This window comes from Heterocephalus glaber, unplaced genomic scaffold (genome assembly GCF_053883595.1).
Source record: "Heterocephalus glaber isolate CG9 unplaced genomic scaffold, H.glaber_assembly_v1.0 deba00000901, whole genome shotgun sequence".
Lineage (NCBI taxonomy): Eukaryota > Metazoa > Chordata > Mammalia > Rodentia > Bathyergidae > Heterocephalus > Heterocephalus glaber.
In genome coordinates, this window is record NW_028258171.1 from 10,881,858 (window position 1) to 10,894,928 (window position 13,071).

Sequence of the window (13,071 nt, forward strand, 5' to 3'; positions counted from 1 at the left end):
GCTTGGAGTGACAAATTTCAAGCCCTAGAGGAAAACAGCCTCCAACTCAGATTGATGTACCCTGTAAAACTATCTTTCAAAATTGATGGAGAAATAAGATACTTTCATGACAAAGAACACCTTAGGAACTTCATGAATACAAAACCAGCACTCCAAAAAACTTTAGACAATATCCTAGGAACAGACAATGAAGATCACAACCCCAGGAAGCCCAGCAGAATGAATTTGTTGGGTGCACCAAGAAATTAAATGCAAAGGGGGAAAATCCAACACAAAGAAAAAGTCATGACAATGATAAGTCAATACGTTTCTGTTATAACCATCAATGTTAATGGTCTCAATTCACCAATCAAAAGAAATACACTGGCAGAATGGGTCAAGAAGGAAAATCCAACAATATTCTGCATATAACAAACACTTAATTCAAAAAGAAACTCATAGACTGAAAGTTAAAGGTGGGAAACAATTCTCCATGTGACAGGAACCCGAAAAAAAAGTAGGAGTAGCTATCCTCTTTGCAGATCAAGTGGATTTCAAATGAAAATCTGAAACACTCTGGTCCCAAGAATTTCAGATAAGGGATAGTCAACTTGTATATACAAATCTGTTGTGAACATGTGTTTTCATTCCTTTTAAGTAAAAACTTAAGAACAGAACTGTTGGTTCTTAACAGTAATACAAGAAATTTCTATATTATTTGCCAAAATGGTTTTGTCATTTTACATTCAAATTTTCAGTATTAGACAGTTCCAACTGGTTCACACCTAAGCTGACATTTGTTCTTTTAAAACTTTTAACTTCATCTCACTAATGAGTGTGTAATATGATCTTGTTATTGTACTGATGAGTATTTTTCTGATCCTAGTGTTGCACACCTTTCCTTGTGCTGTAGTGGCTATTTATCATCTTCTTGTGTCTACTTTTTAATTGGGTTGTCTATTATTGAGCTGTAAGAATTCTTTATATATTCTGGTCTTAGGTTATATGTATTGTAAACATGGTCTGTTTAAGGACTACTTTTCATTTTCATAATGATGTCATTTAAAGTTCTAAATTTTGATGGAATCTAATTTATCAATTCTTTTATACGTCATGTTTTTTGTATCCTAGGAAATTCTTGCCTACCCTAAATTCATGAACATTTTCCCTTAGAATTTATTCTTAAAGTTTTATAGTTTTAGTCTTTCATATTTAGGTTCATGGATCATTTCAAGTTCTTTTATGTATGGAAATAAAGGATTGAGGTTAACTTTTTACATACGGATGACAGGCATTCTAGTACCATTTGCTGCAAACACTGTCTTTTTCTCTGCTCTTAAGTTGAGTTTATGTTCTATAAAATGTTACTGTTAAATAATCTTTCAAAACTCAGTGGACCATATATGTGTGGTCCTATTTCTAGATTTTCTGTTTTATTCCAATGATCTATATGTTTTTTCTTAAGCCAACACTTCCTTGATTACTGTAGCTTTAGAGGAAGTCTTAAAATTAAGTACTAAATGTCTTCCAACACTGTTCTTTTTTCTTTTTACTTTTCTAGGTACTTTGTACTCCTCCATAACTTTCAAATTTCAATATACAATTCTTCATTTACAGCAAGTATACATAGACCTGAATTTTTATATATACCTTGTGTTTTCTAATTCTGCTAAATTCAAATACAAGTTCTAGGGACTCCTAGATATTTCTTGGTATTTTCTCTGTAGATGATTATTTCATCAACATATAAAGATTTTACTTCTACCTTGTCAATACTATGCTAATTGTTTCTTCTTATTCCCAGGCTATTTTGGTTTGGGCCTATGTTTCAAAGTTTAATGGACAGATGAAGAATAGGCGTATCTGCCCTTGTTCCTCACCTTAGGGAGAAAGCATTGTATCTTCTCCATTCATATAAGGTGTTTTTGCTGGAAGCATGAAGTGCATGTCTTTGATCTGTTGAGAAGGTTCTGTTCTACTTCTAGTCTCCTGATAGCTTTTACCATGAACAGCTGTAGAATTTAGTCCAATACTTTTTCTCCAACTACTGACAGGATCATATGGCTTTTTCCTTTCCTCTGTTAAAATTATGACTTTTGGGGGTGGATCTTCCAATGCTGAACCAACACTGCCATCCCTATAATAAAACCACTTTCTACATACTGCCAGATCTGACTTCTAATAGTTTGTTTTGTTAAACAAATTTCTATCTATGTTCATACTTTTTTCTTCTATTATCTTTGTCTAGTTTTAGTATTAGCAGAATATTGGTTTCCTAAAATGAGGGAAGAAGTGTTCCTACTTTTTTCTGCTTTAAATGTTTGATATAATTTATCAGTTAAAATGTATATGAGCCTGTTGTTGTCATACAGGTAGGTTTTCAAGCCAAGAATATACTTTCTTTAATAGGTGCCATTCAAATTTTATATTTCCTCCAGAGTTAGTTTCATTAATTTGTCTTCCAAGGTACTTCTTAGAAGTTGTCAAATTTATTTCAAAAAAGATTTTTGTAATATGCTTTCTATATCCTTTTAAATTCTGTAAAATCTGTGGTAATGTCCTCTAAATTTTGGTATTGTACTTTAAAAAATGTATAATTGATATTGTGTAATAGGAAGAAAAGGTCTAAAGGAGTAAGGGTAATGGGAGGGGTAGGGGAAAGGAAAGAAGGGAAAAGAAAAAATATGAGAAAAGAAAAAAATGGAAACAAAGTCTTTGCAAATAGGGAGAGGTGGAGGGGCGAAGGTAGGGCAGGGAAAGGGGATAAAAAAGAACCAAAATACATCATGTAAAGGTACAAGATCCCAATGATGAATGTAACTGTATTTTATACCTAAAATGTACCAATAAACTTAATGGAGAAAAAGAGTTAAATACATACCAAAGTGATGTATGCATATTCATGTTTATAGCAGTGCAATTCATAATAGCTAAATTTCAGAAACAGCCTATGTGTCCATCAATAGATGAACAGGTAAAGAAAATGTGTTATTTATACATAATGGAGTACTACTCTGCCATAAAAAGATAAACTTGACTCATTTTAACAAAATGGATGCACCTTGAGACCATAATGTTAAGTGAAGTAACTCAGACACACAAGTTTAAGTATTACATGGTTTCTCTAATATGAAAATATACATATATGAATATATATAATATATATGAGACAGATAATATGAAAAAAGATAATGAATAATAAAAGATATTATAATCCAGCATGGGCAATGTATCTAAAAGTGTACCTTGACTTAGTATAATTGTCATACGTGTTTTTTTATTTCAAAATTTAGAACTTTAAATGACATCATTAAAATGAAAAGTAGCCCTTAAACAGACCATATTTACATTGCATATAGCCTATGACCAGAATATATAAAGAACTCTTACAGCTCATTAATAGACAACCCAATTAAAAAGTAGACATAAGAAGATGATAAATAGCCAGTATAGCACAAGGAAAGGTGTGCAACTCTAGAATCATAAAAATACTAATCAGTACAATAACAAGATTGAATTATACACTCATTAGGGAGATGAAGTCAAAAATTTTAAAAGCCTTGTCATGACTTTTTCTTTTTGTTGGATTCTCCCCCTTTGTGTTTAATTTGTCATTCCCAATGGATTCATTCTTCTGGGCTTCCTGGGGTTGTGATCCTCATTGTCTTTTTCTAGGATATTGTCTAAAAATTTTTGTAGTGTTGGTGTGGTATTCATGAAGTTCCTGAGGTGCTCTTTATCATGAAAGTATCTTATTTCTCCATCCATTTTGAAAGATAGTTTTGCAGGATACATCAATCTGGGTTGGACGCTGTTTTCCTTTAGGGCTTGAAATACATCACTCCAAGCTCTTCTTGCCTTGAGGGTTTGCATTGGGAAGTCTGCTGTGATTCTGATGGGCTTTCCTTTGTATGTGATTTGTTTCTTTTCTCTCACTGCTTGCAGAAGTTTGTTCTTCGGTTGGATTTCTGGAATCTTAACTATTATATGCCTATGTGTAGATTTTTTTTGATCAAGACTAGCTGGAGTCCCATATGCCTCACTTATCTGTATGTATGTCAAGCTCTTTTCCCCTGCTTGGGAAGTTTTCTGCCATCACTTCTGTGAACAGTTTTTTTTATGTCATCTCCACTCTCTCCTGTTTCTTCATTGACTCTGATCAGCCTTATGTTATTCTTGTTTGCATTGTATAGCAGCTGATGGATAGATTTCTCATGTTCCCTTACATTTTAAAGCCATTTTTCTTTTCCTGGTCACTAATTGCAATCTTATCTTCTATTTCTGAAATTCTATACTCACATTGGTTCATTCTGCTGTGCAGACTTTCAATGGAATTTTTAATCTCCTGGAAATCTGTTTGCATCTGTTTTATGGATTTCATTTGTTTCGTATGTTGGGATTCCATCATGTTCCTCAGATCCTCTATTTTTTATCTGTGTCTGCTCTAGATTTATTAATCATGTCTTGCACCATGAGCACAATCTTTGCTGTTATCTGAGTAATTATTTCTGATTTCATTTTTCCCAGATCCTCTTTTGTTGCCAGTTCAGAGAGTCCAGGTGGTTGAGTATCAGATTTTTCCATCTCATTTCCCTTTGGGGTGGCTGTAGGTGATCTGTAAGTCTGTTCAGTCTTGTTTACATATCTTCTCATTTCCATGGGGGGGTGGGTTGCTTCTGGAGCCTGTATGGCTCACCTTCTCTGCCCTAGGAGTGTGGAATGGCAGCGGGGGAGCCTCCTTCTGGGTGCTGGGACTGGCTCACCTTCTCTACCCTAAGAGCATGGAAATATCTGTTATGGCTTGTGTCTAGGAGTTCCCCCAAAGCCTCATGTGCTCATAAGTGGGGCTTTTCAGAGGTGGCTGAATCTAGGGTGTGTGATGCTGGGAGTACATGTGTGATACTCTGTCTTACATGTTCTATATGTTCTTTGGCCTATTAGTCTGGTTTTCAATCTTTACATATGATAATTAACTTTATAAGGTCTTATAAGATAAATAAATGAATCTGATGCTGGAAAAATAAAAGAGAGTGAAGGGAGGGGAGAAAAAGAAGGGAATTGAAATGTGTTATGTACATGTATCAATCTCTTACAGTGAATCTAATTATTATGTACTGCAAACACCTACTAATAAAAGTTAAAAAACAAGTATCCAGGCCCTTAAAATCAGATCTCTTCAGATGAAAAACTAGGGAACTAAAACTCTTGTCAAAAGTAAGAAGGAAAACTCTCCTCTTCCCCTCACTCTGATGGTAACAAGAAGCTGTTTTCCACTGCAGTCATATTTTCCCTGCCTTCCTGGCTTTTTCACTTCATCAAAATAGATTTCCAGATCAGGCAAAGATATGGATTCTCCTTGTTACCCTAGCTCATCACTCACGGGTCCCCTTGTTCCCAGGCTGCCAGCTTTCTATGAGATAAGAGTCACACGATGGCCCCTGATCCTCTCTTTTCAGCCACAGGTCACCAGACACGCCATGGAAATTGATTATTCTACTCAATTTGGCTGGGAGGCAATAACTGTCCATCAAATGGCTACTGCCAGTGGCAATCACTTTTTAAAGGGACTAAAGCACTTCTGAACAATTTTAACTTGAACATAACATATTTTCAACAGTTAAATAGTAGCTTGCTCCATAAGAGTACTTCTTTTTAGAAGTGCTTTCAAATCTATTATCTCCTTTTATTATCTTAACATTTCTGTGAAGCAGGTAAAGCAGCCGAAGGAACAGAATACCAGGGAGACTGAAGGACTGGACCATGGCCACTTTACAAAGTATCCTTTGTATTAGGCTAAATCTCAGGCTACAGGGCTCTGATAACCTTTCCAGAGCACCATGCAAATCCTGACCCCTTATCTGCCTTCTGAATCTTTGCCTCCCCACTCAGACATCCTCAATTTCTTCCACCATAACCAGAGGACTTTAATATCTCTTCTCTTTGGGTATGTCACGTGGGTGTTACTTACCATAGAATAAATGTAAGGCACTACATATTTCCCAGTGAACTCCGCATCTCTTCATTCATTCATCTGATGATCATTGAGTGCTTATTCTGCTCTAGGCACCATGCCAGGGGAATATGAAATAATCAGCATCCCTGCTGTCATGAGCTTATTCTAGGGGAGGGGAGCAGTCAGTAAAGTAGAGTGCCCACAAGGCAATCAAACCCAGTGAACCCTGTCTCTGCCACACTCAATGAGATTTACACCTTCGAGTGGCCTTGAGTGTGCCAGTCCAGTAGCTCCTTCCTCTAGCACCTGGGACTCTCTACTTGGGGATTTCTCTGGTTTGCTTGGTCCTCATGCAGGACAAGCTTGAAATTATGGGTACTTACAGCTCCAGCCCCAGCCCCAGCCCTCAACCAATAACAGATGAGAGGTGGGATCTATACCACAGCTTCCCCCCTCTCCGGTGAGACAATGTTATAGCAACACCTTTTACACCATCACTCAATGTTGCTCAGTGGCAATGAGCCCCACTTTCCCATACTGATCACCCTTCTTTGGCTTCCCTCACTTCCCATACATACTTCCATGCTGTCCCACTGTGCTTCCTAGGACCACCTCCAAGAAAATCATTCAAACTTCAGGACTTGTGTTGGAGCATTTCAGACAGTGATAAATGCTGCTGAGGCAATAAATCAGTATAATTTGAAATTGACTGTGAGAGGAGGGGGCAGTATTATATTGGGGTTTGAGAAGGCTACAAATGAACCATGCTTCAGGGATACTTGAGCTGAGATTTGAATGATAAAGAGGAACCCCCTGGTGAAACATAGGGGTCTAAGAAGCCACCATTCCCAAGAGACAGAGCAGCATGGGGGAGGACCCTGTGGCTGGAGAACCTTGGGAGTCTGAGAATAGCAAGTAGTCTCATGTGACTAAGACAATAGATGCCAGAGCAGCAAAAAGGAGCTGCTCCCAGAGCATCTGCAGGCCCACAGTAAGGATTTCTGGGTTCTATATCAAGCCCAGTGGAAAAGTGCTGCATAGCCCAAGCCACAGAATGACATGATACAATTCACTTTTTTGAAAGGATATTTGGGCTTCTGTTAGATCCAGTATGCTCTATTCCAAAACCACACACTATACAAAGCCACAAACCCAAACCCTTGGATGGCTGGGTAAAGAGCACATGGAGTGCAATTAGAGTGAATTTCAGCACCCCCAAAAAGATAGTGATTCCAGAGTTTTCCTAATGTTAACAGAGAACTTCCCAAGTCTCTCGGCCAATACTCCTACATCAAATATGTGTCATTAAGCCCATTGTGAAGAAAGTCATGGGAAACAGAGCTGGCACATTATCACTCCTACAACTGTCTCAAGTAGCCATGTGCTAAAAAGCCCTACCTCACATACAGAAATTTAGAGAATCCAGTCACTTTCCAGATAACTCATTTTAAATTAAAAAGAAAAGTTTATTTTACTAATAAGAGAGAAATGAAGGTCAATATATCTGACCATCTGCCCCCTGATCTCAGAAGATCACTACATTTAAGTATTCGTAGCTATTAATGGTGCTGTACTAATGCATATTCCTCTGTATGGAATCTGCTTTGCCATTTTGTTATTTAATGCAGATGCTGTGGAAGCAAAGGTCAGAATCTTACACTTTTTAGGGCAAAAAGATGAGGCTAGTTAGGCTGATGCCTGACAGGCAGTCAGAATAAATGAGCTTCCCCTCTCTGAAATGTTCCTTTGTCAGCTTCTGGGGGTCAATCACTATCTTAGCTCAGCTAATGCTGCCAAGAGCAGAATATCAGATGAGATGCAGAGCAGTTTACTTCAAAATCACTGCTCTGAGCTAAAGCATCCTGATGCCAGTTCACACAGACCCTATTAGTCCTTTACCCTGCCCTCCGGGATCATTCTAATGCTACAGGAGTTCTTAACTGGGAGGCTGCCAATCCTGTGGAAGAACAAGTTACTAAATTCCTTAACCTGTGTGCTCTCTGAAAGAATTACAGGAGCAAAGCCAGGCATGGTGGCACAGCCCTGTAGTCCCAGCCATGTGGGAGGCTGAGCTGAGGCAAGAGGATCACTTGAACCCACAGACATCAAGACCAGTCTGGGTGACACATGGAGATGTGGTTTTTAAAAAAAAGGAGATGAATTATACAGAGAAAAGCAGAAAACTTCTCACACAAAAAAGGTGAAAGAAAGGAATCTTACATTTTTAGAAAGAAGACTGTTTAAATGATTTTTATAATAGTCACTTTATTCACTTTTAATTCTAGGTATTTTCAGGAAAATTTATATCCCCCAAAATCACTTCCTGTTTTGGACTAGATTCTTTATTAGTATTTGTTTGCAATACATAATAGTAACATTCATTTTGGTTCCTGTACCCTCCTCCCTCACTTCCTCCTTCCCTGATCCCCTTCCCCATCTTCAGAAAGCCTGCTTCCCAGTTTCCTACCATCTCCTCTTTATTTTACTCTTTATTTATATTTTGGGTTTCTCACATAAGAGAAATGATGTGATAATTAATTATTTTCTGTCTGACGTATTTCACTTAACATTATGGTTTTAAGATCCATCCATTTTTCCTGCAGATGACACGCTCTCATGCTTCTTGCAACTGAATAAGGAAGTCACATCTTGACTGAAAACAGTGTTTTTGCAATTTTAGTTCCTACAGCATTATCCTCTCCATGTGAGCATGGTCTTGCTAGGTAGTGATGGAAAGGAACATATACCTAAAATCCAAGAAGCACCTATATTTTGCTGAAGAGTGAAGATGCTGTCTCTGTTCCATGTTCAGGTATGAAGATTATAACCAGTGCAGTAACAAGCAGTCTATTGTGAGCCCTAACTACATCCAAAGTTATTGCTGGGTGATTACTATAGCTTTGTAATACATTTTGAAATCAAAATCTTTGTATCCAGCTTTGTTTTTTCTCAAGATTATTTTGGCAATTTAGTGTCTTTTATGGTTCTACCCACATTGTATCATTGCTTTTTCTCAAAACAGCATTGGAGTTTTGATAGGAATTACATTGAATCCGTAGACTGATTGGGATTTAATGACTGTTTCAACAATACTAATTTTTCTAATCCATAGGCACAAGACATCCTTCCACTTACTGTGTCTTCTTCAGTTTCTTTCTTCAATGTTTTATAGTTTCCAGTCTATAGATCTTTCATGTTTTAGATTTATTTCTACATGTTCTTTTTTTGATGCTATTATAAATGAGATTATTTTCTGGATTTCCTTTTGGAGTAGATTATTACTAATGTAAAGAAATGCAATTGATTTTTATATCAATTTTCTATCCTGAACCCTATTGAATTTCTTCATAGTTTCAATAACTTTTTGGTAGAGTCTTTAGGGCTTTCTACAATAGACTATGTCATCTATAGACAAAGAAAATTTTACTTTTTCATCTGGATGCCTTTTTCTTGTTTGATTGCTCTTTATTGGTCCTTCACATATGATGCTGAATAGAAGTGAGAGTGAGCATTCTTGCTTTGTAATACCAGATCAAACCTATAATAATCAAAATAGTATGGTGTTAGCATAAAAACAGAAACATAGACCAATGGAATAAAATAAAATACCAAGAAAAAGCTCAAGCATATATCAACTAATTTTTTATAAGGTCAGCATGAATACACAATGTGGAAAATAGTCTCTCCGATAAATAGTATTGGGAAAACTAGATACCCACATGAAAAAGAATAAAATTGGACCCTTATCTTATACCAAACATAAAAATCAACTAAAAATGAGTCAAATGCCTAAACATAAGACTTGAGACTGTAAAACTTCTAGAAGAAAGCAAAGGGGGAAATTTCCATGTTGACAGTTTATTGTATATCATACCAAAAATCTAAACAGCAGAAGTAAACAAATGAAACAAAAAATTTCTACATGGCAAAGTAAACAGTCAACAAAATAAAAAGGCATTCTACAGATTAGGAAAAAGTATTTGCAAACTATATACCTGATAAGGGTTTAGCAAGCAAAATATACAAGGAAATCACAGAACTCAATTGCAAAATTTGTTTTTCTAAATTGACAAAAGACCTGAATAGACATGTCTCAAAAAATGATATACAAATGGATATGAAAACTTTCAAACATCACTCATCATCATGGAAAGGCAAATCAAAACCAGAATGAGATTTCATTTTATATATGTTAGGATGGTTATTATCAAAAAGATATAAAGCAACTGTTGGGTAAAATATGAAGAAAAAGAAACTCCTATACATTGTTGATGGGAATGTAAGTTGGTACAGCCATTATGGAAACAGTATGGAAGTCCCTCAGAAGTTAAAAACACAACCACCATTGGCCTAACAATACTTCTGGGTATTCAACCAACAAGAATAAACGTGACACTTCATAGAAATATCTATGTTCCCATGTTCACTGAAGCATTGGTTGTGATAACAAAAATAACCTAAGTATCCAGAGATAGATAAATGGAAAAAGAAACTGTGATAGATAGACAATTTCTACTATATATACATACTAGATGACATGTTCAACAACATCAAGTTTCCTGAAGGAAATAATGCAAATTGAAATAAGCCAAACACAAAAATGAAAATAATTTTACAATCCCACTTAATATGTGGAATCTAAAAGAAAGATGAATACATAGAGAATAGAATGGCAGTTACTGGGAAAGGAAGTATGGGATTGGGAGACATAAGTCAAAAAGTATAAAGTTACAATTGTGTAGGATGAATAAATCATCTAGAGGTCTAATCTACAACAGAGTGACTACAGATAATAATATATTGTATTACATAATGGAAATTTGCAAAGAGAGTCAATTTCAGACACTCCCACTACGTACACACACAAAATAACCATGTGAGGTGATTATGTTAATTTACTTGTATGTACTAATCATTTCAGTAGGTATTTGTGCATCAAAACATCAAGTTATACATTCTAAATATATCAAATTGTGAAATTAAGAAAAAGGTAAAATTTCTAAAAATCAAAAGTATTACTGGGGACATGCTTTTTAATTAATTCTGGCATTGCACAAGCTAAATAAGAAGTTAACTTTTATACTAAAGCTAAAAGTTATTTACACACCATCATGGCAGTATTGTAAAATTCTAAATTTGACTATAAATTTACCTTTACCAGTGAGTTTCACACTTTCATATGTTTCCACTTTGTTAGTTAGCATCTTTTCATCTCAACTCAAAGAAGTCCCTTAGCATTTCTTGTAAGGCAGGCCTTATTATGATGAAACTCCTGTTGTCTGGGAACATCTTTATTTCTCCTTTCATGAAGAATAGCTTTGCTGAGTATGACCTCAGCTGGCAATTTTCTTCTTTCTGCACTCCCTCCTAACTGCTCAGAAATCACCTGGTAAATTTATGATGCTTCACTAGCATGTGACAAATCTCTTTCCTCTAGCTGCATTGAAGATTCTCTATCTCAGACTATTTGACAAGTTGATAATATTGAGCATTCTTGCACTGATCTTGCTTGGAATTTTTAGCATCATGTTTCTGGAAACACATAACCCTTATAGAATTAGGAAAGATTTTGGTCAGTATTTCTTTAAATTTCTCTGTGTCTCTGACTCTGACTGTCTCTCTCTGTCCTTCTCTCTGCCTATCTCTCTCTATCTATCTCTCTCCCTGTCTCCCTCTCCTTCTTTCCCTCCCTTTTTCCCTTCCTCCCTCCCAAAATTTATATATTGTTTCTCTAATTATCTTAATACAAATGATCTGTCTTTAAATTTTCAAATTTCTTAAACTCTTCTGTTGAAGCTCTCTTTTGAATTTTTCATTTCTGTCATGTAGCTTTTGGCTCTAGTATTCTAGTTTTTGTGATTACTATTTCTTTATTAAACATCCCATTTTGTCCATGCATTGTTTCCTGATTTTATTTTGCCATCTCTGTTCTCTTGCATCCTATAGAACTTCTTTAATATGACTGTTTTGAATTATTTTTCAGGTAATTTATAGATCTCCATTTATGGGGTAGGTTACTCAAGCTTTATTAATCACCTTTGGTAGTGTCATGTTTTCTGATTCTTCACAGTCTGTGTAGCCTTCCCTTGATGCCTATGCATCTGAAGAAGCAAACAAATCTCCCAGGCTTTATAAAATGGTTTTTTATTTGAAGTAGCAAATATATTTTCCAGTTTTTATAAACTGGCTTAAATAAGTAAAGACCTTCTCCTGCTGGGTCCCAGAACTGACAATCACAATACAGTGGAGTTGGATCTAGATCATGTTACTACTGCTGAATCCATGCCACTGTCCACAATCAGTGGTCTTTTACTGGCAGTTCAAGTAAACATCAATTCCATGTGGTTCTTAGGTGGTTTATGCTGTTTCCAGAACCTTAGTTAGTAGGTCACGGATGTGGATATGCTATATGATCTGTATATAGCAGACATGTTACCAGGTATACAGATGGGTGTGGCTTCTTCCAGGTCCCTGGAAGACCACCCACTGCATCATTGGATAGGTCCCTTAGCAGGTAACACTGCCCCAGACAATAACTCACGGGGATTAGAACTGAGACACAAGACAGATTTGAGGTCCACAACTGAAATCAAGCTCTACAGACCTGAATCAAGGAACATGTGTCTAGGTCCATGAAAGGGAGAATTCCTGTAAGACTGCAGCTGAGGGATTAGAGATGAATTAGAGAGCTATTTCGGGATCCCCTGTGGGACTCAAGTCAAATGGCATGCCTACAGGGGCACAGACAGGTGTGTTTCCCTCTAGGATCCTGGGTGGGCAGGAATGGTTGCAGACTAAAGCTAAGAGACCCTTCCTGCAAGTCACAGGGCCATTTCAGTGTTCACAGATACTAAGTCATTGGATCTGTCACCCAGAGTAGGGATGGACATGACTTTTCTCAGGTATCTTAGTAGAAGATTTCAAAGGCAGAACGAAGGCAAAATGTGACTGTTGCTGGTTCCACAGGGAGTCAAGATTATTTCTAGGTATGGAAAAGACCTACAAACTAGGTCTATCTTCCCAAAATGGCTCTCTCAGATTTTAGGTTCCACCAAGTTTTTATAACCTCCTACCTGAATCCCAAGCTCCCACCTGGCCAATATTTTTTTAAAAAAAATCTTTGAATTGCTGTTGCTGTG

The 13,071-nt window shown here is 36.5% G+C and overlaps 1 long non-coding RNA gene across 5 annotated transcripts in view; it reads right to left on the reverse strand.

The window, feature by feature from the left end:
* Positions 1-13,071, reverse strand: part of LOC147828824 (uncharacterized) — a 557,189-nt gene that overhangs the window by 175,900 nt on the left and 368,218 nt on the right. For 2 of the 5 annotated variants that reach the window (XR_015450075.1, XR_015450072.1), the window contains one exon: positions 3,115-9,470. The exons of the other annotated variants lie outside the window; for them this stretch is intronic. This is a non-coding gene — a long non-coding RNA (uncharacterized LOC147828824). Of the gene's footprint in view, positions 1-3,114; positions 9,471-13,071 lie in introns of those variants that run through there. 5 annotated transcript variants of the gene reach the window in all.